The 28000-nt window shown below is 52.3% G+C and overlaps 2 protein-coding genes across 3 annotated transcripts in view; both read left to right on the top strand.

Annotated features, from left to right (window-relative positions):
* PEAK3 (PEAK family member 3) overlaps window positions 1-28000 on the top strand; it is a 294394-nt gene that overhangs the window by 101849 nt on the left and 164545 nt on the right. The gene's annotated exons all lie outside the window — the stretch shown is intronic.
* LINGO3 (leucine rich repeat and Ig domain containing 3) overlaps window positions 19239-28000 on the top strand; it is a 125504-nt gene continuing 116742 nt past the window's right edge. The window contains exon 1 of one of the 2 annotated variants that reach the window (XM_024107941.3): window positions 19239-19703. The gene's annotated coding sequence lies outside the window, so the exon portion shown is untranslated. The remainder of the gene's footprint in view (window positions 19704-28000) is intronic. The other variant, XM_008171330.4, reaches the window with a different exon arrangement.

Raw genomic sequence — 28000 nt, 5'->3', positions numbered from 1 at the left:
GTGATAGGCTCCATGCCAGCTCCTAGGCAGGCATCCGCGAAAGGTTTGGCCCCTGGCTGGCAGTGGCGGCAGAAAGGCCAAAGCAGAAGTGGGCTGTGCCGTCTGAGCTCCCCTCTCACTGGCCCTCCGGCGGGATGTGAGGGACATTCAGTGCTTCTGCCCAGCCAATGGATTCAGGTGAACATCCTTGATGGAGAGGGGGGGCGAAAACAGACCTTGATGGACCGGGGTTCGGTCTGCCATCGGGGTGGAGGGGTGAGCGGGGAGGGGAAGCTGCTCCTCCCCCGTGCCCGATGAACATCCAAAGGCACAGAAACCCGCTGCCATGCCCTGCAGGGGGCACTGTTCAGCATTATCCCAGCTCCTGCAAGGCCAGCCTCCCACCTGGGAGTGGCTCCATCCCTGACCTTCAGTCTAATGATACACACACCCCTGCCGGACTGGTGACGGGGCAGGTCTGCCAACCGGAGCAACGCATCAGGCTACAGAGCTCTGCTTAATGCTGGCAGCTCTGCGGTGCCCCCCTCACATCCCAGCATCACCTTCCTTGCCCACGATGCTGCCCCGGTGTGGTGGGGCGTGACCCAAACGCTCTCCTCCCTTCCTTTCTCCTCCCCCTGAAGGGAGAGGGTTCTTCACCCAGGGCTGGAGGATGCATAACTCTTTTAATACCCGGATCTCACATGCAGCCCCTCGCTGCCGGGCTCTCCTCTGCCACCTCCGTCTCCCGGCATCCTGTGCTCCTCGCAGCTGGCACCATGGCGCTCCATGCTGTGGGTTAAGGGGCTCCTCGCTGTTGAACTTTTCCCATCCATAAAGAGCAGCCGGATACCAAAGCAAGGGCACGGTGTGTGCCCACGCCTCCCCGTAACAGGCGACGTTACGGCTCCCTCCCGAAATGCCACCTGCCGCTCAAGAACATAAGAACGGCCACATTGGGTCAGTCCAAAGGTCCATCTAGCCCAGGGTCCTGTCCTCTGACAGTGGCTGGTGCCAGGTGCTTCAGAAAGAGTTAACAGAACAGGCAGGGCCGGCGCAACCCATTAGGCGACCTAGGCGGTCGCCGAGGGCACTAACATTGGGGGGGCGGTGACCGCGGCGGCCGGATCTTCGGCCGCCCCGGTCGTCGTCGGTATTTCGGGGGCGGGACCTTCCGCCGCCTAGGGCAGCAAAAAAGCTGGTGGCGCTCCTGAGAACAGGGCAATTGTTGAGTGTCCTGTCCCAGTTTCTGGCAGTTGGGCCCAGGGTTACATCCCTGACCATCTTGGCTAAAAGCCACTGATGGACCTACCCTCCAGGAACTGCCTACACAACAAGTTCCACAGGGGCTGTGCGGTGTGCGAATTAGCACTTCCTGAGGTTTGTGTTAAACCCGCTGCCTATTGATTTCATTGGATGACCCCTCGTTCCTGTGTTATGTGAAGGGGTAAGTAACACTTCGCTATTCACTTTCTCCAGACCGGTCATGATTTTATAGACCTCTCTCATATCCGCCCCCCTTCGTTGTCTCTTTTCCAAGCGGAACAGTCCCAGTCTTATTAATCTCTCCTTGTAAGGAAGTTCTTCCATACCCTTTATCATTTGTGCTGCTCTTCTCTTGACCTTTTCCAATTCTAATAGATCTTTATTTGAGATGGAGCGACCAGAACTGCAGGTAGTATTCAAGGTGTGGGCGTACCATGGATTTATATAGACGCATTATGATATTTTCTGTCTTATCTATCCTACCACTCAGTGAGCTTTGTTGACGGCCGCTGCACACGGCACGGATGTTTTCAGAGAACTATCCACGATGAAGGAGCTATAGGAACTGAAAAGGGCAGTGAGAAGTGAGTCAAGTCATAGCAATTACACAGCCGCATTTGCATATCGCACACTAAGCTCTGGAAGGGGGGGAGGGGAGGCTGGAGTACCTTAACCATTATCACCAGGGGGAGCCTGCTGGAAGAGTAGGTAGGGGATTGGACTGGAAGTGGAGCCTGTTGCAAATTAGAGCCGCTCCCTCTCTCAACAGTGAGGACGATATTGGCATTATACGGCCTGCCACAACATGTCCACCACGGCAGGGCTGCGGCAGCTTGCAAAGCACGGGCGGAATGGCAAGTGCTGGGAAAGTCTCGGAGGAGAGAGGGCTCTGGGTCTGGTAACTGGGATGCCTTTGCTTTCTGTGTCCCTCACCTTGACATCTCTGAGAACCTGGTCACCCATTTCGTCCCCTCCTGCCTCTGGGCTGGTTGGCTACAGCCAAAAGTAGAAGGAAGCCCCCGTTCTCCCCGGGTTTCTGATCTGAGCGGAAGCAGGAACCACCAGGAATTTCATGGGAGGGCCTGCTCTCCAGAGAGTTCCAGTTTGATCAATCAAGCCAAAGGAGCAGGAAGAAACTTCTGAACATCTGGGTGCTCAGCTGGCCTGAGTCGCCTATCGCTGCTTGCCAGATGTAGTGCAGACCTGTAAGCTGGGGGCTGTTTGGGGGTCAGTGAAGCCTACCAAGGCATGGACACAACCCTGGAGTGATTTGAGGGGGATGGGACATGCCTCCCCCACGCTGGCATTTTAACTCTTCTGTTGATGTCCTCTGCTTGGTAAAGTGAAACTCCATGGTCCTGGGTGGTTGTTGTCCGCATTGGGATGGGACTAGGGTGACCAGCCAGCAAGTGTGAAACATCGGGACGTGGGGGGTAATAGGAGCCTATATAAGAAAAAGACCCCAAAATCGGAACTGTCCCTATAAAATCGGGACATCTGGTCACCCTAGATGGGACCTAGCATCTCTGAATCATAAAGCATAAGCTTCTAATGCCTGAGGTCTAAAAACCACCCTGTTAGCAAGGCTGTGGCACGTATATGTACCTCTATCTGTTCCCAACCACCACTAGATGGGGACAGAACTGAGTTGCTGTAGGCTGCATTAACTGCATGACTCCTGCATTTTCACTCCAGGTCCCTTGTCTCTCGAATGTAGCTGCCCGGTCCTGCAAAGATTTTTGAGACTTCAAACACTTTTCAAAGTTTTCACAAGCCAAACCCCTAAAGATTTTTTTTAAATAAATAAAAAATGGTCCTTTGACCTAAACAGGTTTTTTTTTTTTTGCTCTAATTAGCTTACATGTCTACAGAGAACATCATTTCAAAGTGGAATTTTTCATTTCAAAAATATTAAATACAAGGTTTTGAAAATGTCAAAACATTTTTAATACATTTTCAGCTCAAGAAATTGATCAGAACTAACCCTTCTCGTGAAAAGTTGGGGTTTTGCTTACCTCCCTTCCCACCCCCACCACCTGGAGACCAGGGCCGCCGAGAGCGGGTTCGGGCCCTGGTGAAAAAAAATTTTCAGGCCCCCCAGCAAGGGCGGACTGGCTAAACAGGGCTGACGAGAGGGGTGGGAAGCCGGGCTCCGGTAATTTGTACCGGCTTCCCCCCCGGTCGGCCCTGCAGGAGACTTCTAGAAAGCTCCTCGGATACAAACTTCCACCCCCTCCCCTTGGCTGGAGAAGCCGGGTCCCAGCTTGGAGACCTGGAGTTGCTGTAAGAGGTCGGAGCGTTACTGACCGTTCCCTGTCTGCATTATCTCTCCCTTCAGCTTCCTGTCTCTGGCTTTGGTGCCCCCAGAGCAGACAGAACCCCAGAGTGCATTTCCGGCAATGACACCGCCCAGGTCTGACATGCTCTGTGCCACCGGGAGCCCACCAGCCAGGCTGCATCCTGTAAAGTAGCTAGTCCTGCCCTTTGCTAGCCCGTCCCTAACTTGTGATCCTGCTATCGGGGGCCATCTTGCTAGTTGCAGCATCTTCCCGTCTGTCTCCCTGTTCGGCGTCTGTCTGGCTAGTCTCTCTCTCTCTAACCTGTTCATATTCACAGCTCTGTCGCTGCTTCCCTCTCCCCCCTGGAATGGGTCATGCGCAGCCCTGCTGGCAGCGGAGCAGAGGGGCTGAATGGGGGGGAGCAGCGCTCAGGCACTGGGAAAGGCAATCTGGAGGCAGCACCCTTCGCTGTCCGCTTGTCCACACGGCGCGTCAGTGAGGTCTGAAGTCTCCCCCTGAACCTGTCCCTGAGGAAGGAGCCAACCCTCTGCAGGGGCTGCGTGACAGACTGGCCCCAGGGCAGCCCGGGGACTAGGGTACCGCTCGCTCTGGGGCTGAATCAGGGCAGGGCAGGGCCGAGTGAGGCTGGCATTAAACATTCACCTCCAACAGCAGGGGCAATTGAAGCCCTGAGAAGGGACGTGACTCGTCTGGAGCGGGGAACGGAGCCCACAAGCCCCGGGGCTCATGCCTGGGCCTGCCCGTAGAACACACACACACACACACACACACACACACACACACACCACTTACACCACACGCCATCTTTCCACAACAGCCCTGCCTGCCATTCTCCTTCCCCTCTAGGATGAAAAAGAAAAGAAAAAGAATGGAGATATCCCATCTCCTAGAACTGGAAGGGACCTTGAAAGGTCATTAAGTCCAGCCCCCTGCCTTCACTAGCAGGACCAAGTACTGATTTTGCCCCAGATCCCTAAGTGGCCCCCTCAAGGATTGAGCTCACAACCCTGGGTTTAGCAGGCCAATGCTCAAACCGCTGAGCTATCCCTCCCCCTAATGTCCAGATTTTATAGGGACAGTCCTGATTTTTGGGTCTTTTTTTTATATAGGCTCCTATTACCCCTCACCCCCGTCCCGATTTTTCACACTTGCTGTCTGGTCGCCCTGTTCCCCTCTCCCCAGCACTGCACGCAGCCCTGAGGGCTCAGCCGCTCTCCCTCACACATCAACCTGCTGCGGCTTTTTCCTTTACCCGTCAGGCCTTATCAAGGTCAAATGTCCCAGCTGCTCCGGTCACTGCAGAACAGTCCCCAGATCTCACAGAGGTGGGAACGCTGTTTAATTCGATTAAGCGCAGTGACAGCAGCTGGGGCCCTGGGGCACAGGCAAGGGAAGGCACCTGGGACGGCTCCATGTTCGCCGGCCTTGTCGTCTCAGTGCCTGGAATTCTAAGGTCCCTGGAAAAGCTGCTGGGATGATGCGATTTGAAAACGAGCTCAGAGCTGCCCGGAGGGGTTCGAAGCTGCGCTCAGAGAAATGCTGGCGGGATTTGCACAGGGAGAGATGGGGACGGGGCCGCACAGTTCACATGAACCTGGTGCAGCCGAGCCCGGGAAAAACGTAGGATCTTGTGCCGGTTGGGGACGGGCTTTCTGCCTCTGCTGTGTAAATGCGACTGTTGACAGCTGTTACATGCGAGAGAGACAGAAATGAGAGATTGTGAGTCGCCCTCTTGCTGAAAAGAAACTATGGGGTCCCAGCTCCCCAGATCCAGAGAGGGGGCCGAGTGGACAGATTTCCTGCAGGCTGCTGAGTGCATTTTCTGCCCAGAGCCCCGACTGGACACAGACACCATCAGCCCAGCTCCACCATTCCTCGCAGAGTGCTTTCCCCGCCCCTCCAATAACTGAAATGCTCACAGGCAGCTCGGCAACCTGCACACTCTTGAAAATCTAGCCCTGAAACAAACTATTGAAGGTCCCACCCTGGCCACTGATTTCCCCCCTTCTTGTGATCCTGCGGGAGCAGACCACCCTGCAACAAGAGGGTGTCGGAGAGCGGGGCAAGGTAAACTCTTCTCTGCCCCGTGGCAGCCACTATCGAGAGCAGAAAACTAAAGACTCATCTCTCCGGCTGGGGCTGTAACAGGCCCATATCAGCTGTAGCTTGGATGCAGCTGGGGGATCCAGAACACACCCTGACCAGTGGGTTACACCCCCCTCTCCCCATGTCCCCCAAAGCGCCTAATGAACCAGGCTTTGAAAGGTGCAATACCCCCTGCACCCACTAGGCTGCCCATCACACGCCCTGCCGGTGCCATTATTAGGGAATGTGCCAGGTGCAGGGTCCCAAGGCGATCGGTTCCCTTGCTGCCTTCTCGGTGGATATCACTTGCTCAGCCTCTGGTGATAAGCAAGTGCCCCCACCCCTCCCATGTACCTTCTCCCTCCCCCGGCACCCCCTCCGCTCTTTCCCGGTACAGTAGCAGAAGTTCATGCAGAGGGCACTGCGCGGCTGCCGTCACGAAGCCTCCCCATGCAGCCTCTAGCTTCCCGCAGCCTTCCAAGCGTCTCTTTTCATAGCGGTTTCGTCTTTCCAGAGCAGCGGGTCTGGAAGATCCCTGTCAGGTTGCATTACCTCTGCCCTCCGCAGTGCTCCGGGTCCGCGTGGGCTCCACAGCTGCATGGCTTGCTCTCGCCCTTCGGCCGCCCCGTCCCTCGGGGTCCCGGCCTGGCCCGCAGAGCTGCAGGATTCCTCAGTGGAAGAAACACAGGCTTTTCTTCAGCTGTATTTCTTTTATCAACTTCGAGATGGGGTGGGAGAGGTGGGACCTACCAAAATGCACCTGGGGGAGCAAGGCCTACTGGTTATAGCACCTGACTGTGAGTGGGGGCCCTGGGTACTATTCCTGCTTCTACTCCTGGCCTTGGGCAAGTCACTTCAATTCTTGGTGCCTCAGTTTCCCCTTCTGTCTCAAAGGGGATAATGAGGCTTCTTCACCACCACCCCCCCCACCCCCCCCGAGATAGCTTTGAGCGGCTTATTTAATGTGTGCAGCGGGTTTAGAGATAGGAGAGCGAATTGTTGTTACAGCCTATGACCCCCAGATGAGGGACATGAAGAAAATAGCTGTGTGGGCAAGAGTGGAATTTGCTCCGTTAGCAAACCTGACATGATCTGTCATCTCCGATTGGTGAGGCCACACTTCCACACGGCTGGCTGGCTGTGCTTAGAAGAGGGCATCCCCTGCAAGAGCATGTTATAATCCTCTTTTGCAAGTTAAGCAGGCTTGGCTATGGTTCGTATGTGGAAAGCAGAAGGCCACTTGAAAACCTGGGTGACTGGTCTTTCTATATTGGTGCTCAAGGGAGTGACTAGACTAGAAGATTGGGAGTCAGCCCACCTGGGTTCGGTTTCTAACTAGTGAAGTGTGTGATGTTGGGTAGGTCACATTCCTGCTCCGGGTCTCAGTTTTCCCCATCTGTAAAATGAGTCTAATGATTCTGAGCTTCTCTGGATGAGATGTGCTAGGTCAGTAGGACAGCATGATGCTACAGGGTGCTGCCACGCTGCGGGTGCTGTCCTTCACGAGCGACTGCGTCACCTCAGACCAGACCAAGTCTAGTCACTAAGGAGCCGAGGCCCAAACTCTGAAAAGTGCCTAGTGAGGCTGAGTGCTTCAATTTTGGAACAACTTGCCCTCTAATAAAGGGGCCTGATTTTCAGAAAGTGCTGAGCACCTTCCCTCTGAAAACCAGGCTCCTTCATGGCGTCTCAAGGTGGGCCCCCAAAATCATTAGTGCGTTTGAAAATGCAGGCCCAAGACTGCGGGTTACTCCTGGTGCCCTGGCCAAGTTCAAGTCTGGATAACTACTTCCTGCCCACTGAAGTGCCCCCGGCACTGCCATCGGGGTGTGGTCGTACACTTTACTTCCCCTCCTCGGTGTTGCTGTCAGTTACTGCATCCCACCCCAGAGGCCGCTGAATTTCAGTGGTGACGTCCGTCTGGGGAAAGCACTCTGGGTTCCGTCGAGAAGACTGTTGCTACACAAATGTAGGACAGAAGTTCCTTGGCAAAGCCGCGAGGGTGAGGGGGGAGCTTTCACAGCCTCTGCCCACACTGAGTCTGCTCTTGCTAATCCTGGCCATTCCTGACTCTCCAGAGCACCACATGCACTCACAGTATAGATAGCTAGATCCTTAACTTTGCAGCGACCGTCTCTGTACGAGGCATATCTCTAGCAGAGACCCTCAGAACCCCTTGCAGCGAGGGCTGGCTGCACTCAGATCTGAATGAAGAATTTGCTGTTAATATGTTTGACAGATTTGGCCTGTTTGTGCTCATGGAATATCTACCAGCAGATGGCAATTTCCTGCTTATTCGCTATACAGATTTATGCAGCAAGGGTTTCTTTGGAGATTTTTTCCCCCCTCTCTTTGGATTGATCACAAATCAACATTCAAGCTGGGTTGCTTCACTGGGATCGGGCAGATGTGGCACGTGGCATGTGCAAATTCAAAAGGGGTTCTCTGCTGGGAGTTGAGCGTGTGATGTTGGAGTCCTCTTCCCCGGAAAGCAAATGCAAATGGAGCGCAAGCAACAGGCACTGGGTTGAACGTTCAGGCTAATATTCCTAGCCACTGCTTTGCAGTATTCACCCAGCTCTGGGGCTGGGCACATCCCCTGGGTTTTGTGAGTATCTTGCCCACTTGGTCTGTAAACTATTGGGGGGCAGGGAACCTGCCTTGCTGTTTGTGGACAGATACTTGCCTGGCCCCCATTACTGCAGTACTTAGCACCTTGCAACCATCAGTGTTTTTATCCTTACAGCACCCCTGTGAGGTAGGGAAGGGATATTCACCCCACTGTGAAGAGGGGAAACTGAGGCAGAGATCCACTCAGGTGGTCAGTGGGACAGCAGGGAATTGAACTAGGGTCTCTCAAGCTACTCTGATTAACATGCTGTGCCTTGGTGAATGACCGACCCACCCCAACTCTTTTGTTCTTTCAGAACATTGCAAACGGCCCTGGATCGGCACTTCGCCAGATCTTCTATTTCAAGCTGAAAGGCTCCTGGTTCTGCGTGAAACAGAGAGCGCAGGACAATGTCAGGGCTTCGCTGGAAACCCTGCTGGCTTCTCTGATGCTTTTTCTTTTTCCAAAACCCTTGCTGGCTGAGGAGAGCGGCTTTGTCTCTAAAACAAAGGAACTGAAATCCAAACTGCCAGCTCAGCGGATCGCCTAGGTGGAAGAGAACAGCAGGCGAGCTGTGCAAACGCACAGGGCTAATTTGTGGGGCGTCAATCTCCTTTCATTCGAGCCGGGCGGGGGGCACTTGTTACAGGCCTGTGTGGGTTTCCGATCACTCCTTTGCCTCTACACCTCTGGCTTGGTTCCCATTTGGCATTTGAGACTCAAAGCTACCAAAGCAAAGTTGGTACCACTAGACCCCGGGAGCACTGGGAGGATTTGTTTAAAATTAAAGGGAAACTATCCGACTAGGAAGGTTTGCAAGACCCTCAATTCTGATCTAGCTTAAAATGATTCAAGTCTGATAGGGTAACAAAGACCCTCCACATGTTTGAGATAATTATACCTAGCTCCTGTATAGTGCTTTTCCTCAGTAGATCTCAAAGCACTCCGCAGTCTTGAATCGGATGTAATGAAGTTACATCTTGTTTGTTTTTACTGAGTCTTAATAGGGTTAATTTCCATGGCTGTACAGTATATAGATGTATTTCCTTTAATTCCAAAGCACTTTACAAGAAAATATTAGCTAGACGGAGAAATCACTTTACCCACCCCTGACATGCAGCTGTGCCTGGGGCAGAGCGCAGCACCACTTTAACCGCAGTACTGCACACCGGTTTAGATAACAGACAGCGAAGGAGACCACGCCCAGCTAAAAGCCCAGGTGGAGGTTAGGTAGGCAGATGGAATTATCTGACCTGCAGTTTCATCAGGACCCTGGGGCTGCCCGCCTGGCTCTTTTGAAAAATACAAGGTGATCGTTAATGATCACGAGCAACGAAGAGTTTCATTTTAGGTATCTGAAAAACATAGGAGCTGCCTATCCCTGGTATGGACCATCGTATCAGATTCCCTCACGACAGGTCACATACTTATCCCCATTTTACAGACGGAGCACTGAGGGGCTATGGGACTTTCCCAGGGGCACGCAGGAAGCTTGTGCCAGAGCAGGGGACTGAGGCAGGTCTCCTAACATCTTGATTAGTGCACTGGCCACTTGACGGTTCTTCCTATGGCCTGAGGGTGTTTGGTTTAGTGCTGACTTAGAGGTGAAGAACAACCCCACTTCTTGCAGCGAAGGGGCTTTCTCAGAAGGTCTGCCTCTCCCGGCTAGCCTAGGCCCAACCCTGTTTAGCTTGTAAGAACGTGCAATGGAGGTGGGATTGCAGCTTCTGTCAGTGACTCAGTGAGACCCCCACAGGAATTGCAACAGTGGGGATTGCTCCTTGTGGGGTCCCCGCTGCTGGCTTCGCAGCCCCAGTTCGCCAGCAAACCCTGTTCCCTCGAGCCCTGATGACACCACTGGTGGTGGTGGTGGTGAATAAAGAAATCGGCGGCATGCAGTGTATTTGTTGTTGATGGACAGAAAGAGCTTTGTCCGTTTCAGCTGCATTGGACGCACAAATGTGGTTCATCTCCTTGGGGCTCTGTTTATACCTAGGCCCAGGCGTGAAGGTGTCAGGAAGCCCGGGGCCAGCTCAGGAACTCCGGGTGCCATTCTAGGCCAACCCAAGACTGTGACCCCATCCAATTCCCAGCAGGCTTGCTGGCCCTTTAAAGCATAGGGCCCGAGAATAGCTAACTCAGATGAGAACTGCCGCCAGCCAGCCCAACAGTGGCAGGGGACTTGAGAGGCCGAGCTGGAGGCTCCGTCCCAGCCCTGGGTTGGGCGTTTCACATGGCTCAGGAGTGACACCTGGACAATTCAGCATGGATGGGAAATACGGCTATAGAGAAATCCTGGATGCTCCAGGCGTCTGGCTGCCATTGAGGGGGCTCCAGGCCTGTTTTCTCACTGACGAGCTGATGGGTGAAGCCAGGCAGGATTGCTCTGAGTACAGGGGATTGAAGAGTTTGCTCAGGTGTGTAGAGGAGGGGGTGGAGTTTGTTTGGGAGTTGTGTGCGGATGAAAGGAGTCAGCCTGGCAACCCCGGAGAACTTGGTCCTTTATTTCTCTACAGAGCAGGTACAGTATGGGCGGGGTAGGGCGAGCTTCCCTCATCCCATAGCCACTGTGTGTCCTAACTTTTGAGCTGGAGGGGCCAGCGCTAGGCATGAGAGAGGAATTCAGTCTCCAGGGCCTACTGAGTCCTTCCCAACCAGCTGGGCCTGCCAGCAAGGGGGCCCCCTGGTAATGGTTTTTCTTGTGATGTGGACAATTGTCTGAGAGAGACCCGGCATGTGCTTTTCACACAGGCCATCAGATGAGATGCTTTAGTGGGGGATTGGTCCTGCTTTGAGCAGGGGGTTGGACTAGATACCTCCTCAGGTCTCTTCCAACCCTGATAGTCTATGAGGACAAAGGCCAAAAGGAGCAACGCTGGAGGCTTAAAGTGGAACAGCCACATCCGTGTGTAAGCACTTAAATGCGTGGCATGATTTTCAGAGGTTCTGAGCGCTCCCAGCTCCCACTGAAGCCAATAGGAAGCGGAGACAGTAAACACCGCTGGAATGTCAGGCCCCTTTGCTGTGCTTCGGTGCCGAACTACAGGCATCGGAGTGAACTTCTGCTCCGATTGAAGTCAATGGCAAAATACATAGGGGCCAGGATTTCACCTTCAGTGCCTGCCTTTAGGCACCCGGAACTTAAACTCTTTCTAAATTGTCTTGGTCCCAAATTTTACAGACTTAGTGGCCTAAAATTAGGCACCTAAAATTGTATTTCAGCAGCTGGTGCAGTATTCAGGTACTACCGTCTGCCTAAATATGGACTAAATTGCACCCAGTTCTGAAAATGTGGCCCTCGGTTACTACACCCTTGGAGTGAGGCTTGCTGAATGCCTTTTGCTCCAGCAAGCCAAACACCCTGTGTGATACTGTAAAACAGGCCCCAGATTTCAGACGTTCAGCAATTGATTGGAGGTGCAATTGGTTTTTCCTTCGTTGCTGGTTTTAATACTTTATGCCTAATTGGAGGGTATGACCCATCTCCGTCAGAAATACAGGCACTCGGCCAGAGAACTTTTATTGAATTACTAATTTTTTTTATTAAAAGCAAATGGGATTGTTGACAGTGCAGGCGGTTAGTGTTTGCAGAGCAATAGAGACAGGCATGGCGCTTTCCGGGCAAATAATAGGATGAAATTTCTTCCCCATGGGCTTTAGAATCTAAATTTAAATAACGCACACACAAAAAGTACAGCAGATCACGGTGTGAGGGAAGGGGCAGAGAAGTGAGACGGGGGGGACAACAGTTTAGATGGGGAGAAGATAACTCCTTGTGTGGGGCAGCGTAGATTTTTTTCTGCAGAGAGCAGGTTGCGTACACAGATTTATTTGGCTAATCACCTTTTAGAATAGCCCTCAGCACTAGTTATAAGGCACTTTTCATCCACAACCTCAAAGCACTTTTATAAAGCAGGGTCCGTGTTATAGTCCCCATTCTACAGAGGCACAAACGGAGACACAGGGAAGGAAAAGACTGCCCCAGGATCACACAGTGCCTGGGTCAAGGTCATGATGATTCGCCCAAGGTCATGGAGCGGGAGCGACTAGAACCCAGCCTTGTGTCTCACAGTCCCCTGCTCCAGCCACCTGACTTCTTCCAAATTCACTTCAGTCCCTTTTGTTGTGGGTGGGTTCCCCAGGCGAAGTGCGCTCTCGAGCGGAATGTGAATGAGGAGAGTGGGAGAGCGTTCTCAGCATCAGAAGCAGCATGGGAGACGTCAGTAAGTGGGAGGAAACCAAAAAAAACCCACCAGGCGTTCTGTCCTGGGAGTGAATGCAGGACCACGCCAGCGCCCTCCATAGCGCCCGTTCAGATCATCACCGAGGGGGCTCCAGAGCTGCGTGGAGGGTTTTGGTTTTTCATTTAAGAAGCGTGGCGCTGAAGGTGAAGCTAGGAAATGTTACTTGTGTGTGTCAGGACTGGGGCATGGGCAGTCAGGTCTAGTGGTTGGAGGCAGCCTTGCCAGCCAGGAAGAGCACTGAGGGTCAGAGCTGGAGCCAGGACCGAGCCGTCAGAGCCGAGGCGCAGAGCTGGAACCAAGCAAGGGAGCAGGACCGGAGCAAGGCTGATGCAGAAGGAATCGCAGCCGCAGGTGTAAACCCTGAGCAGCCAGTGGGCTGCTGGCGCTAGTGGGGGGCGTAAGTACACACTTTCAGTGCACGCCAGCCAATCAGGTGGTTCTGCCGTAGCCCATCTGGGCTCATTAGTCAGTCTGGAGACTGAAGGAGCTCATCCCAGGCTCAGCTGCCCAGGACCTCTCAGAAAGGAGACGCGTTCCTTTATTGCTTTTTTTTTTTTTTTTTTTTCCTCCTCTGCTTTGATTTCTGAAGGCCCTGGACCTGACTTTTATTTGGACTATGCCCCTGTAAGGGAACAGATGTCCTGAACGGCACAGCTGGAGGGCTGTGCTCTGGACTCCATAAGAGCAGCCACACTGGGTCAAACCAAAGGTCCCTCTAGCCCAGTGTTCTGTCTTCTGACAGTGACAAATGCCAGGTGCCCCAGAGGGAATGAACAGAACAGGTAATCACCGAGTGATCCATCCCCTGTCACCCATTCCCAGTTTCTGGCAAACAGAGGCTAGGGACACCATCCCTGCCCATCCTGGCTAATAGCCATTGACAGACCTATCCTCCAGGAACTTATCTAATTCTTTTTTGAACCCTGTTATGGTCTTGGCCTTCACAACATCCTCTGGCAAGGAGTTCCACAGGTTGACTTTGCTTTGTGTGAAGAAATACTTCCTTTTATTTGTTTTAAACCTGCTGCCTATTAATTTCATTTGGTGACCCCTCGTTCTTGAGTTATGAGAAGGAGTAAATAACACTTCCTTCCTTCCTTCCTTCCTTCCTTCCTTCCTTCCTTCCTTCCTTCCTTCCTTCCTTCCTTCCTTCCTTCCTTCCTTCCTTCCTTCCTTCCTTCCTTCCTTCCTTCCTTCCTTTATTTATTTATTTATTTGGGGGGAGGGATAGCTTGGTGGTTTGAGCCTTGGCCTGCTAAACCCAGGGGTGTGAGTTCAATCCTTGAGGGGGCCACTTAGGGATCTGGGGCAAAAATCAGTACTTGGTCCTGCTAGTGAAGGCAGGGGGCTGGACTTGATGACCTTTCAAGGTCCCTTCCAGCTCTATGAGATAGGTATATCTCCATATATATTACTTTCTCCACACCCATCATGATTTTATGGACTTCTATCATATCCCTCCTTAGTTGTCTCTTTTCCAAGCTGAAAAGTCCCAGACTTATTAATCTCTCCTCATACGGAAGCTGTTCCATACCCCTAATCATTTTTGTTGTCTGTTTCTGAACCTTTTCCAATTCCAGTACATCTTTTTTGAGATGGGGCAACTACATCTGCACGCAGTATACAAGATGTGGGCGTATCATGGATTTATATAGAGGCAATATGATATTTTCTGTCTTATTATCTATCCCTTTCTTAATGACTCCCAACGTTCTGTTCGCTTTCCTGACTGCCGCTGCACATTGAGTGGATATTTTCAGAGAACTATCCACAATGACTCCAAGATCTCTTTCTTGAGTGGTAACGGCTAATTTAAACCCCATCATTTTATATGTATAGTTGGGATTGTTTTCCAATGTGCATTACTTTGCATTTATCAACATTAAATTTCATCTGCCATCTTGTTGCCCAGTCACCAAGTTTTGTGAGATCCTTTTGTAGCTCTTCGCAGGCTGCCTGGACTTAACTTCTTCAATAGTTTTGTATCATCTGCAAATTTTGCCACCTCACTGTTTACCCCTTTTTCCAGATCATTTATGAATATGTTAAATAGGTCTGGTCCCAGTACAGACCCCTGGGGGACACCACTATTTTCCTCTCTCCATTCTGCAAACGGACCATTTCTTCCTACCCTTTGTTTCCTGTCTTTCCAGGACAGCCCCACAGCAATGCTGCAGTGCGGGGAGCAACCTCGGAGATGGGCGGGTGCCCACCCTCTCCCCAAGGGAGTGCCAGAGAGGTATAACTTATTACCCTACTAAAGGAGAATTGCTGTTCGCTGTATGCAGTCTATGGGCTATGCCACAGCTGAACAGTTCTGATTCCAGTCTGCAGAGGGCAGTGGAGGCTGCACGGCTAGACAATTACATCATAGAATATCAGGGTTGGAAGGGACCTTAGGAGGTCATCTAGTCCCACCCCCTGACAGATTTTTACCCCAGTTCCCTAAATGGCCCCCTCAAGGATTGAACTCACAACCCTGGGTTTAGCAGGCCAATGCTCAAACCGTATCTTTCCAGGTTCTTAGTTGACCCCATACTATCCAGGAGCATTTTCCTGCTGCCTCATCCACTCCTGGACCTCAGCCCAAAACGCTGCTCTTAGAAGCAGGAACAGACTCTGGCAGACAGAACTCCTCCTCCTCCCAGGGCCCTGTCCGCAACTGGGCTGAAAGCAACCTGGAATCAGGCCTCATGTGTCTACTGCAGCATCTTCCCCTGCCTAGTCCTGGCTGTTTCTCCCAGGCCAACGAGAGGTTTGTTGTTTTTTCTTTTGTTTACTGAATCAGTTGAATTTGGTGTTCATATAACAAGTAGGTTGGTGCTGCGGGGAAAAGCCAAGCGCTGTCACACTGGTACATGCTGTGCACAATTCTCCCCGCAGCTCCTCCAGAACACGTCCTGCAGTCCCCTCTGCTGTTCCCAGGGCTTCATCTGTAATGAAACAGGTGCCAGGGGTCGAGCAATTTTTGTACTTTCAGAACGGATGTGGCAGAGGTGCCAGGGCCATGACCTGCCAAGCCTAGAGGGGCCAGGGCCCTGGCACAAATTAAGCACTGGCTGTTCCGCTCCTAACTTTATTCACAACAAGGATGCTACACTGTCAACAATATACCTGCAACTTGCTGTATCTACACAACAGCAGTAGGGGGCGCTCTACTATTCCCTCCAATACTGAGCCAGGCAGCAAGGTGAGGAGAAAGGGAGTGCGGGAGCAAGTCGGGGGAGGGAGGGAGGGTAGAAGGACACCAGCTTGGAAGTCCCAAAGATGGGACACTCCATCTTCAAAGGAAAGCCTCATCACGGCTTGTGAGTGCAGAGAGAATCTCCAGAGGCTGGAGATGGGATTGTGAAGCTGTCCACAGCTGCCAGAGGCTGGGGAGAACAGACTAGCCCATGGTAAATGCTAAGAGGAACAGAGAGGGACCGAAACTTTGCCTTGGAGTGGAGGAGCTCCAAAACTGGACCAGTTAGTTTGTGCTTCCTGGCTGGGCTGCAGGGCCAGTCAGTGCTGTGCCAACAGCCGCAAGCCCTTCTGTCACCTTCCCTGCCTCCTTGCATGGTGCCTCGGTGTGCAGCCCAAAACCAGGGCCGTCCGCGGGGGTGGAGGTTCAGGGGGGGCAAGTGGGGCAATTTGCCCCGGGCCCTGCAGGGGCCCCCATGAGAATATAGTCTTCTATAGTATTGCAACTTTTTTTTATGGAAGGGGGCCCCCGAAATTGCTTTGCCCCAGGCCCCCTGAATTCTCTGGGCAGCCCTGCCCAAAACTGCACTGGCTTTTCTGCCACGTTACATCTGAATCTCCGGTCTCCAAGCCCTTGCTGTCCCCTCGTCCTTTTTCTGCTCCACCCCGCTGCATGTTGATGCTCCACCTCTTGCATTTTCCCCTAGTGAATCTCAGTTTCACTTCTTATTTTTAATCTCTCTCTGAAAAGTCCTTTTATATTAATTCTTTATCCTCACTGGTGTTTGCAGTTTCTCCTCATTTAGCATCATTAGCTTGGTTCCTTTAATATGCTGTTTATCTTCCCCCATCTTCCAGATCAGTAACGAAGGGATATTTCTCCCCAACCCAAATCCTTGCAGTTCCAAGACATCTTCCTATGCAACACGAGGCTGTTTAGCCTTTGTTTAAGGTTCCTTAGACAGTCCATCTATCCAAGCCAATTTGAGTTAATTGAAGAGTGCAGTTTTATGAAACCCTGTGTCACGGGCTTTACTAAAATCCAGATAGCAAACATCCCCTCCTCCACTCATTTTGCAATTCCCTCTGAACAAGCAATTCGCTTGGTCGAGCAAGCTCTAGACTTTATACCTCTGAACTGTTTATTCCTGAGCGGTGACTCCGTCGCCGTTGGCTGATTTGCGGTCTCGTAATATTTGTTCCGTTATTTTATTAAGGGTTGCAGTGAAACCAATCTGAGCTGCAAGGGGAGTGCTAGCCGGCTGCATCGGCAAAGGATATTGTGCACACGCTTTGCTTGAGAGCATTGAGGTGTGCACCAAAGACTTGCAGGATTCAGTCATTTTGACTGCTTGCCACTGAATATCAATGAGAGATAAGATGGCCCCATGACAGAGAGTGATGGATGGTGCAGGGGTCCCTTCATCCCAGAGTGTATACAGGTGAGGATCTCTTCCCCAAGGAAAAGCAGTGTGTCTAACAGGCCTAGCAAACGGCACAGCCTCAGGAGTTGTAGAGTCTATTCCCCACTCTGCAACTTGCCTCCTTTGTGAACTTGGGCTGATCACACGTCTTGGTGCCTCAGTTTCCCCTCATACAAAATATGCTAACACGTGTGCCGGTCAATGGGATCCACCACTATAGCTGGACTCCTCCTACTGTCAGTGATCTGCCTGTCCCAGTCCCAGCCCAGCCCACAGGAGCTGTGCTACGCTGCTCACTTCTGGGAGCCACTTCCATCACACCTCCAGCAGGCATAGAAACCTCTTCCAGCAGGCAAAATCACAGCAGGGTTTTGCTTCCAGCAAAGAAAGTGCGAGTTTTATGGTGAAAGCAATTTCCCTGGCTCCGGATTACTAACAACAAACTCAGGCCCACAGGCTGGGGAGGTGAACAGAGATTAATTGACTCGGAGTTTTGAAACAGGGTCTTAATAACTAGGTTCAAATTAGCCACCGTCACCTTTTCATCCCGGGGAATTGAATTGAAATGAAATGTGATTCTCTACAGCAGCCTTGGGCTAGTCCAGCTCCCCCCGCACACACAGCCCTTTTAAAACGTGTCTCGGGGAAAGTAGGTATCTTCTGCTTTCACAGGCTCTACTATTTTCATCATGGTATTGTCTGAAGTACATATTTTAAAACTCCCACTGCGTATCTAAGCCGCCACTGTTTTACCTGCAAATCAAGAGGAGGACAAGATCTGGGGGGGAAAGGAAAACAAAAAGACATGACTTGGGCCTGTTTTGTTTTGCCAGTGAAATTATAAAGCCATGTCCCAAGGCCAATGAACAGCGTCTGAGTGTCCAAAGAGCAAGACGTGATTCTCCATCAGCACAGGCGCGGGGCTGGGTGCCAGGACGGGCGCGTAGAAACAGTGGCACCCAAAGAATAGTGATAACAGCTGGCATTTCCCACGGCAGAATTCTGCAGTAATGGTGCAAAGCACCGCAAGGCCCGGCTTGACAAAGCCCTGGCTGGGATGATTTAGTTGGGGATTGGTCCTGCTTTGAGCAGGGGGTTGGACTAGATACCTCCTGAGGTCCCGTCCAACCCTGAGATTCTATGATTCTAAGAGAGCAAGTAAGGTCTACTGGGTACGAGTCTGAGAATCAGACCTGCCTCCCAGTCCTCATCACTGCAGCAGGTCACTGCCTGTCCAGTTTCCCCACCTAGAAAAGGAGATAATGATGCAACTCCCTTTTGGTAAAGTACTTTGGATGGGAGCCACAAAGGGAGTTAGGTGGAAAATCACAGGAACACACCGTGACGCACAAAGCCCACTTAGGCCCCTAGGCTCCCTGTGCACTGCATGGGGAAAGGTAAGTGCCTAAGAATGCCATCCACCAAAGCCGGCCCTGCAGCCCCCTACCTAAACCAGGCAATGGGAGAGGTGGACAACAGGCATGGGTGACGCCCTGCCCCTCTCTCAGAGACAGGCACCTCCATCCAAACTGCATTGGGACACCTCTCAGTTTAGCAATCCCCAGACAGGAGCTCGCCACCTGGAATGGGACAGCTGAGGCCTGCTTCACGGATCCTGCCCTTTGAGAGCGAGACAATCTCTGGGGTTTGTGATTTACAGACATGGACGAATGAATCCACAATTGTCCAGGGTGAGTGGAGGGACATCGCCCCAGTGCAGATGCTTATAAAGTGGTGCTGGAGCAGGAGGTAGTGTGGCTGAATAGACCTGCCATTGGCTTGGCAGTCAGCCGCGGTGAGCGCGGTTGCCTGGCTCTGCCACTGAGCCACCATACTATCTTGGGCAAATCCCTTAACCTCGGCATGCCTCCCTTTCCTCGGGTGTAATGACCCTGAGGCAGGTTAGTAAAGTGCTTGGAGGTCATTCCCTGAAAGGTGAGATGTCAGTGCTGAGTGTTGAGAGGTAGAGAACAAAGAAGGAGCTTATGCCATCCGTCTAAACCAGCCCCAGTAAAGATGCCCCTGGGGGTAATAGGCCACCACAGAGGACAAACCTACTCCTTGCTAATCCCAGCGGTTGCCCTGGGTGTCTGCCAGCCTGGGTTTGCTTCACACGGCAGCCGAGGAAAGCTCTTGGCTGGGGTGTCCTGATGTCTCAGACCAACAGCCCTGCTGCAGCGGCTGGAGAACTGACCCATAAATCAGCCGCCTCTGCCGCTTTCCCAGCCACAGCGGGCCCCGCTGGAGGACGGGCGGGGATGCTCCAGCCCCCTGCCTGGGGACCGCGCTGCCAGCCCGCCCCCTTTCCGCGCTCGCCCAGCAGCGGCTGGGGACTTTGGCGAGGAGCCCTGACACCTGCGGAGAAGTTCTGGCTGGCGGCGCTCGCCGGGCTCGGGGGCTGGGCACCGGGGGGAGCCGCGGGAACCTCCCGCCGCGCCTGGGCCGGGGCTGGAGCCGAGAACAGCCGGGGGCTGCAGTCCGAGGCCCCGGGCGCTGGCGGAGAGCGGTCCCCGGGGATCCGGGCGTCTCTCCTCTCGGCGAGCTCCAGCCGAGCCCAGCCTCCAGCCCTTCCCCTGGCGAGCAGGATGGGCCGCCCGGGCGAGCCGCTGCGGTGAGTGCGGGGGGGTCCTGCCCGGATCTGGGGGCGGGGAGGAGACCTACAGGTGCTGGCGGATGGCGAGCTCTGCCCGGGGCTCGCCTTGCCCGCTGCATGCGGGCCTGAGGGCAAGCGCCGGCGGTGGGTGTCTGGGGGGCTCTCGGCGAGCCGGGCCAGCTGCCCAGGGTCTGGGGGAGGTGCCCCCCGCCAAGCCTCAGGTGCCCGGCGCTGCTTGCGCCCGCTGCGGGGCCGGGCCGGGGGGAAATGGGGTTAAAACAACCGAACAGCCCTGGCAGTGTGTGGGGGTGAGAGCAGGGAGCCGCCGGTGCCTTGGGGTCTGTGTCCACCTGGGCATGGCTGTGTATTGCAGCAGGTCTGGTGTCTCCCCCCCCCACCACCTCCTCTCCAGCCTCCTCTCTTCTCCCTCCTGCTCTCTCCCATTCTTCTGCTTCTCCTCTGCTCTTTCCCCACCACCTCCCATGTCCTCTGCCCCTGGTCTGCTCCTTCTGTGCTTCTGCTCCTCCAACTCCCCGCCCAACCTCTGCTTGAGCATCACTTCCCCTCTCTGCCCCCCGCCTGCCCGCCCAGACACTGCTGTCAGGGGACCCCCTTCAGCAGGGTGGGCAGGGGCCTCATCACACTCTTCTAAAACCCCAGGGGGCTGTGGTCAGAAACGAGCCCTCTCTGCCCTGCACGGCGCGCCAGGCCCCCTTCTCTGCTCTAAGCCGGGTGCAACTCGCCCCCTCCCATGGGGGCAGGACAGGAGTGTGCTCTGGAGTGTACCCCCCAGGGCTTCGGCCAGTCTCCTTTGCATAGAAAGTGAGCTGAGAGCTGGTCTCCGATGTTAAGGCCAGAAGGGACCGTTAGGGTCATCGCGTCTGACCTCCTGCACAGGACAGGCCAGACAAACTTCTGCATCAATCCCAAAGCTTCTCTTTGAACTGTAGCAGGGTTTTGTTGTTGTTGTTGTTGTTGTTTTAAGACCCCCCAGGCTAGCTTTAAAGGCTTCCAGGGACGGAGAATCCACCATGTTCCTAGAAGAATGGTTCTAGCCATTAATTCCCCCTGCTGCTAACAAAATCTGCACCTTCTTTCTAGCCTGAAGTAGTCTAGCTTCATCTTCCAACCCTTAGCTCTCATACGCCTTTTCCTGCTAGATTAAAGAGCAGTCTGCTACCAGAAATCTCTTCCCCATGTGAGTCCTTGTAGACCATCCTCACGTCCCCTCTTGACCTGCTCTTGGGTAAACTACATTGACTGAACTGCTTAAGTGTTTCACTATAAGGCATGTTTTCCAGCCCACGAATCATTCTTGTATCTCTTTTCTGAACCCTTTCCAATTCCCTGCCCTCCAGAGTCTGTCTGCTCCCTTCCGCCTCCTTTTCTTAAAAGAAAAAAGAAAGCCCCTTTATTTTAAAGGTAGGCGAACGCTTCCACTCAAATATCCTAGATTCAGTTTCAACATCAATGTTGTGGGATTGTGTTTCACATGGGGGAGGCTGTGAGAAGCGGAGCCCCTGGAGCAGGGGTAGGCACTGCCTGGGTCCTGGCCGCCGGTCCGGGGGGCTCTGCATTTTAATTGAATTTTAAATGAAGCTTCTTAAACATTTTTAAAAACCTTATTTACTTTACATACAACAATAGTTTAGTTCTATATTATAGACTTATAGAAAGAGACCTTCTAAAAGCGTTAAAATGTATGACTGGCACGCGAAACCTTAAATCAGAGTGAATAAATGAAGACTCGGCACCCCACTTCTGAAAGGTTGCCGACCCCTGCCCTAGAGGAAGAGGAAAGAAGCAGAGAGTGAAAATCCAATATAGGGTGAGAGACAGACAGACGCTGAACAAAAGGGAGGAGAGAAAGAGAAACAGGACTGGATAAATGACTGCAGACAACAGGGTAACCACGTACAGCACTGTGGTCACATACGCCACAATGAGACCTGCTGCACCAAAAATCCCTTACCCCTCGAGCTAAATAAACAGTTCCTTTGCTTTGACATAGCTGGCTGTTGTAGTTGCCGGAGCCAGCCACTAGCGGGAGACATGGCCACACGTACACTGCCAGCCTATGAAACCCATCTCTGCCAGCCTAGTTCAGGTGCATTCTAGGTCTATCCGAGAGCACACACATTTGTTGGCTGCTTTGGGTGAGTTTTTGGTGCTTGGGTTTTTGTCTGTGGGTTGTTGTTTTTTAATACAAGGACTCTGTTGTGGGGAGCAGCTGGATTAAAAGTTTGGTGACGTCCCCCCCGAGGGGAAAAAAGCAGCCTGAAGGTTTGTAAACCCGCTGGCTCTGGGAGGTGCCCGTCCCTAGCCCTGCTAGACCAAATCGAGTTTGAAACAGCCTCTGCCCTCCTGTTGTGGAAAGATTTTCCCTGAAACACTGGAGGCGGGGCAGAAGGGGCTGGAGGTTTGAAGAACACCATGCCGATGGTGGGGAGGGGAGCAGGAGTCCACTCTCATATGGGTCTCCGGCAGGGAAGGAGAAGTTGGAGGCTGAGTTGCTTTTTCCTTGTGGGGCAGGGCGAGTGGAGGGATCTGACCCCGAGGGACCTCCTTCAGGTCTGGCTGAGTCCACACGGGACTCTAAGCAGGCTGGCTCTGGGGGAAGGGAGTGGGTTGTATGCCAGCAGGGAGAATGCTGCCTCCTGTCATCTCCATCTGCAGCCAGGCAGTTTCCCGAGCCGTCCTGCCAGGCACTCAGGAGATGAGCAGATCTTGTTACAAGCCATGACCCACAGCATGGTCCTTGACCGGCTGCCACCGTCTCTAGTCATGGGGCAGCACAGAAAAGGGGGAACTCGCATGGTCCATCTCGTCATGCCTCCGCTGGGGGAGTCCACAGCTGTTGGCCGAACCTTACGTGGCTTCATTTCAAGCCTCTGCACTGAACACTTGGCCTATGCTTCCAAGGTCATTCTTTGGGCCTGGGGCATGTTGGGGGGAGGGGAAGCTTTGGGGAGAAGAGAGAGGACAGGAAATTGCTCCCTGTGGAATTCCAGGCAATTCCTGCCTCGTGCGGAGCAGGACCCCTCTGCCTTTGGGATCCAGCGGTGATGCTCACTGAGAAGGGCTCTGAGGAGACGCGCCGAAGGCATGTTAAAAAGCCTTAAGAAAGCAGGACTGAGGGATGGGGTGGGAGGTGCGGTGAATGACTGCCCAAGTCCCTGTTTCCCCAGCGTGCTGGTCTGACACCCGAGCGGCAAGGAGTGGACGTGGTTTCCCTCTGTTTGTATCAGTGGCGTGGGGTTTGCTGCGGTGGGTTCTGCACAAGTGGGAGGGGGGATGGTCTTGTGGCTCAGGCACTGGGGCTTGGAGAATATGGGCTCAGCTCCTGGCTTGGCAGACTCCCCGTGTGACCTGGAACGTGTCACCGAATCTCTCCGTTTCTCCCCGCTCCAGTTCTGGCTCAGTCTCCCCTCGTGGACAGTCACCTTTGGATCCTCCCTTCTAAGCCAACTGGCTCTGAGCAGCATCCAGGCACTGTCTCTAGTCCTGGCCTCTCGGGCCCACTCCTGGGGTGCACGCGCCCTATCCGGCACCTCTTTCTTGAGCGGTGGGAACCCCACAGTCCAACTGCCCTCACCTCAAGAGCAGCGCTGAGCCTCCCCAGTAGCTTGCGTACGCTCCCATCTGAGCTCCACCCTCCTGGGCGCTCTGATTGATAAACTGACACGTCTCCTCCAAAGCGTAGTACAGAATTGCAAGATGAGGTGCATTGTGGGTCGATCTGGATAGCCTGGGGCTTTGGAAAAGTTTGGATCCACTTCACAATTTTGTGGATTGGTCATTGTTGTGAGTATGAGAGTTTTAACCCTCCTCTGGATTATCTGGAATTCTGACTTGTTAGGGACGGGCTGCTGGACGGGCCGGCCCATTGATCTCGTCCAGTTTGGGAATTCCCTTGTGAATGAATCAGTGGAGCCATTTCTGGTCCTCCCTTGTCTCCTCTCAGTTGGGAGAAAGAAGCAGTAGAAGAGAATAACCTCTTAAGAAAGGGAAATCCCGTTTTCCTATGAATGTTTCTATTCATAAAAGTCAAAGGGAGTAAAAAGATACCAAACAACAACCCCAGAAAACAGAACTGCCCCTGGACAAAATCCTTTTTCCATGAGACACTAGCTCATCTTTAAAGCTGAAATGTCGGCTTCTATTGGCCTTAAAAATGAAGCCAGCCAGCCGCACGCTACTTTGACCCCACTGCTTTTTCAGTTGTGACATTTTGTGATCGCACATTTCGTGCATTCTGGCCCAGTGGGCAAAGCACAGGGCTAGGAGGTAGAATTCTTTGGGTCTATTCCCGTGTATGACCTTTATCACCTTGGGCCAGTTACTTAACCTCTCTGTGCTTCAGTTACCCCTGCATAAAATGAGGGTAATGATGATTGATTATTTGAATTGTGGGGGAGCCTAGCAGCTGCCTCCCCACTGTGCTAGGTGCAGTACAAACATAACAAAGAGATCATGCTAAGTATGACTTTATTTTTATTAACTCTAAAAGGCCAAGCTATTGTGGGCTATCATGCAGACAGCAGTGTGATACAAAAGCAAGTCTGATGACTACATGTAGATATGCAAAAGAGTTAATTCAATACAAGAAATGTGAACCGTGTCCTTCAATACGATTGTATAAGGATAATTAAAAATCCGATAGGAAGCTGCCAGTTTGACAGCCTGTTGATTGATTTGGTTTAATTTAATCTAATTTAGGTATTCATAGACATTTCTATGGTACTCATTAAGACCTCAGCAGAGTGGGATGGGGGAGAGAAACAGCACTGGAAAAGAGATGGCACAGAGAGATGAATTTTAGATCCAAGCTGCACCAAAGAGTCAGGGGTTGGCTGGAATGCAGGGAATTTTTCACATGTGGCTAACAATTGTGTTCTTATTGCAAATCTCAGGATGTTTGATGTCTGTCTTAAGGCCCCGTAAGACTGCAGGAGAATCATTGCTTTCCTTTCAAAACGAAAACGTTAAACTGCAGCCATGGCGGTTGCAGAGAAAAGCTTGAAACCTGGGCCAGGAGCGGGCCCAGCAGGCTCAAAAACCAGACGACAAATAAAAAGGGCCCCAAATTTATTATTTCTTTAAAAAAAAAGAAGAAGAAGATTTTAAGCCAACACCGTAATTTTTTTAGGGGATGATTCATGGTTTTGGAACGCTTGGGATTGCAGCAATGAGTAAATTAAGTTCAATGAGCCAAAATTCTTCTCCCATTAACGCTGGTGCAACTCAGCTGGCTCCAGTATAGCTGAGAGCAGAATTTACTCAGCCTCCAAATTACGACAAGTATTTGCTGTGCTATGGGTTGGAAAGTCTGTGGGCCTTTCCCATGCTTTCCAATGGGTGGGCTGAGCTTCCCGCAACCTTACGCATCCCACAAGGTGTGCCGGGCTCTTAGCGGGAGGGCCCAGCATCTCTCAAGAGGTTCTTGGGAACCAGTCGTGGCAGGTCTTTACTTCCCAGTCACAGGGTACGTCTATACTACCCGTCAGATCGGCGGGTAGCGATCTATCTATTGGGGATCGATTTATCATGTCTAATGTAGACACGATAAATCGATCCCCGATCACTCTCCCGTCAACTACTAGCTGAAGTTGCGTATCTTAGGTCGATTTCAAACCCCCCCCCCCCCCATGTAGACCAGGCCACAGAGTCCAGTCAGACCCCCTACCAGTTTTCGCTGGGTAAAGCACTAGCAGTGTTCTCCGTTATCCTGTTACCACTCAAGAAAGAGGTCATGGAGTCATCGTAGATGGTTCTTTGAAAATATCTGCTCAGTGCGTAGTAGCAATCAAAAAAGTGAACAGAACGTTAGGAGCCATTAGGAAAGGGATAGCTAATAAGCCAGAAAATACCATAATGCCACTCTATAAATCCATGGTGCCTTGAATACTGTGTGCAGTTCTGGTTGCCCCATCTCAAAAAGGAAATATTAGAATTGGAAAAGGTTCAGAGAAGGACAGCAAAAGTGTAGGGGGATAGAACAGCTTTTGAATGAGGAGAGATTAAAAAGACTGGAGCTGTTCAGTTTAGAAAAGAGACCACTAAGGGGGGATATGAGAGAGGACTATAAAATCACAAATTATGTGGAGAAAATGACAGGGGAGTATTATTTACCCCTTCACATAACACAAGAACCAGGGGTCATCCACTGATATTAATAGGCAGCAGGCTTCAAACGAATATACTTAACACAGTCAACCTGTGGAACTCCTTGCCAGAGTGAAGGCCAAACGTATAACTGGGTTCAAAAAAAGAATTGGATAAGTTCATGGAGGTTGGGTCCATCAATGGCTATTGGCCATGATGTTTAGGGATGCAACCCCAGGGTGTCCCTAAACCTCTGATGGCCAGAAGCTGGGAGTGGATGACAGGCGATGGATCACTCAAGATTGCCCTGTTCTGTTCATTCCCTGTGAAATATTTGGCATTGTCCGCGGTCGGAACACAAGATACTGGGCTAGATGGACCATTGGTTTGACCCAGTCTGGCCGTTCTTATGTTAAGCTTCTGGAGATACTGAAACCGGAATAGGCATTTTTAAAGTTTGCTTGGAAATGTCTGGCTTTATTAGTGATGTATCTATTGCTCTGAGGCCCTATAACTAATCACTGCAATCCCCCTCTAAGCCATGTTACAGGCCTGAATTAAACATTTAATTTGGAAGTTGATTTCAATAGGATCGATTTCCAGGCTTTAAATACCGAGTGCAAATACATCCAGATGGCCTTGTCCTTCTGTGCAATCAATATGGCCTCTTCTAATCTATTTTTCCTTGGCCTGTGAATAACTCCTGCTCAATCCAGCACTCCCCAATCTGTCTCTGGGAGTTTGTGGCGTGTTCTCTGAGCCTGTCTCATTGCCCAGAGCGGTGTGCTGAGACACTTGTCTATTTCAGGAAGTCTCTTTTTTTGACGCAGGGGAACACTGGGTGAAATGAACAGACCATTGGGAACAGTCTGGAATATCGGTGCAGTGATGCGCTGTACCGCCACTGACTTGCGATCTGTTTGGGTTTTTATATCGTGCCCACCCTCGCTGTTGTCACTGAGCACCCTCCTTGCTATTTCAATTGTCTGAAACTTGTGTCTGTCTCTCGACAACTCTTCGCGGTTGGCGGCGTCGATAGTAGTGTGTGTGGTGTAGCCTTTGGATTGAGCTGGGTGATGTTTGTGCTCTCTCATGGTCCCCCGTGACCGTCTTGGTCCAGTCGCTAAGCAAGTTCTGTCTCGTAAAATTTGCGAGTAGTTGATGGTGTCGTTCTGCTGGATCACAGCTGCCGTGAGAGGAAAAGTGGTCTCTCACCTATCGAGGGCCAGTCCTATGGAGGACTTTGAATATCAGCGCCGACGTCTTGAACTGGATTCTTTAATATTTGCAGTGATTTTTCCATATGTACCTATCAAGGACCGGATGCTGTCCTGGTGACTTGAATTTTCTGTAGCATCTGCTATCGGCCTGTATCCCAAATCTCTTTACAGAGTTAAAAAAGAGAAGCATTGTGACTGAGCAGGGAAATCGCCTTGGTTCCAGCTCTGCCGTTGATTCACTGTGTGACCTGGGTCAAGTCACTTCACTATGTGCCTCAGTTTCCCTGCCTGTACAATGGATGTAATAGTTCTTGCTTTGTGGTGTCATACATATTCTTGTCCAGTTGGCTAGCCACTCTACCTGCCTTTTTGTGCTTCTCCAATCACTGCTTGTAGTGGGGCGGCCCCCCCACTCCAGTGGGAAAAGGATTAAAGTCAGCCCTGGGAGAAGGTGATGGCTGAGAGCTGCTAAGCTGGGCTGCTTGGGGAAGCTGCCACAGCTGGGCCATGCCCCAATCAGGCTACAGCTGGCCTGTATAAAAAGGCTGGGAGCCAGAGGCCTAGGAGAAGTCTCTCTCCAGGCTGGGAGAGAGCAGGGCCTGGCTGTCTGCAGAAAGGGCACTGGGAGTGAAGCAGGGCTGGGGAAAGGCCAGAGGAGCAGGGGAGCTCCAGGCTGGCAACTCCCCAGGCTGCAGGGCCTGGTCCAAGGCCCATAGAGGTACGGGGAGGCAGAGGAAGGCAGCAGGTCTGAACCCCCTTGCCTATGATGAGTGGCCTTTACACTGCAGTCTGCCCCAGGGAGCGGGGGCTAGATGGTGACTGGCAGTTGCCCAGACTGAGGCAAGGTGGGGATTAGAGGGTGGGAGTTTCCCAGAGAGGGGAGACCCACTGAGACTGTGGGGGTACTGCGAGGGGCAGATCCCCAGGGGAAAGGGGGTCTGGGAGGGACACTGGGCCAGCTACAAGCGGGACACCAGCCTGCAGAGGGTG

This window comes from Chrysemys picta, chromosome 25 (assembly GCF_011386835.1).
Source record: "Chrysemys picta bellii isolate R12L10 chromosome 25, ASM1138683v2, whole genome shotgun sequence".
In the NCBI taxonomy this organism is placed as follows: Eukaryota; Metazoa; Chordata; order Testudines; family Emydidae; genus Chrysemys; species Chrysemys picta.
Note: the sequence above shows the minus strand (reverse complement) of the source record. Positions and strands in the feature narration are given on the sequence as shown.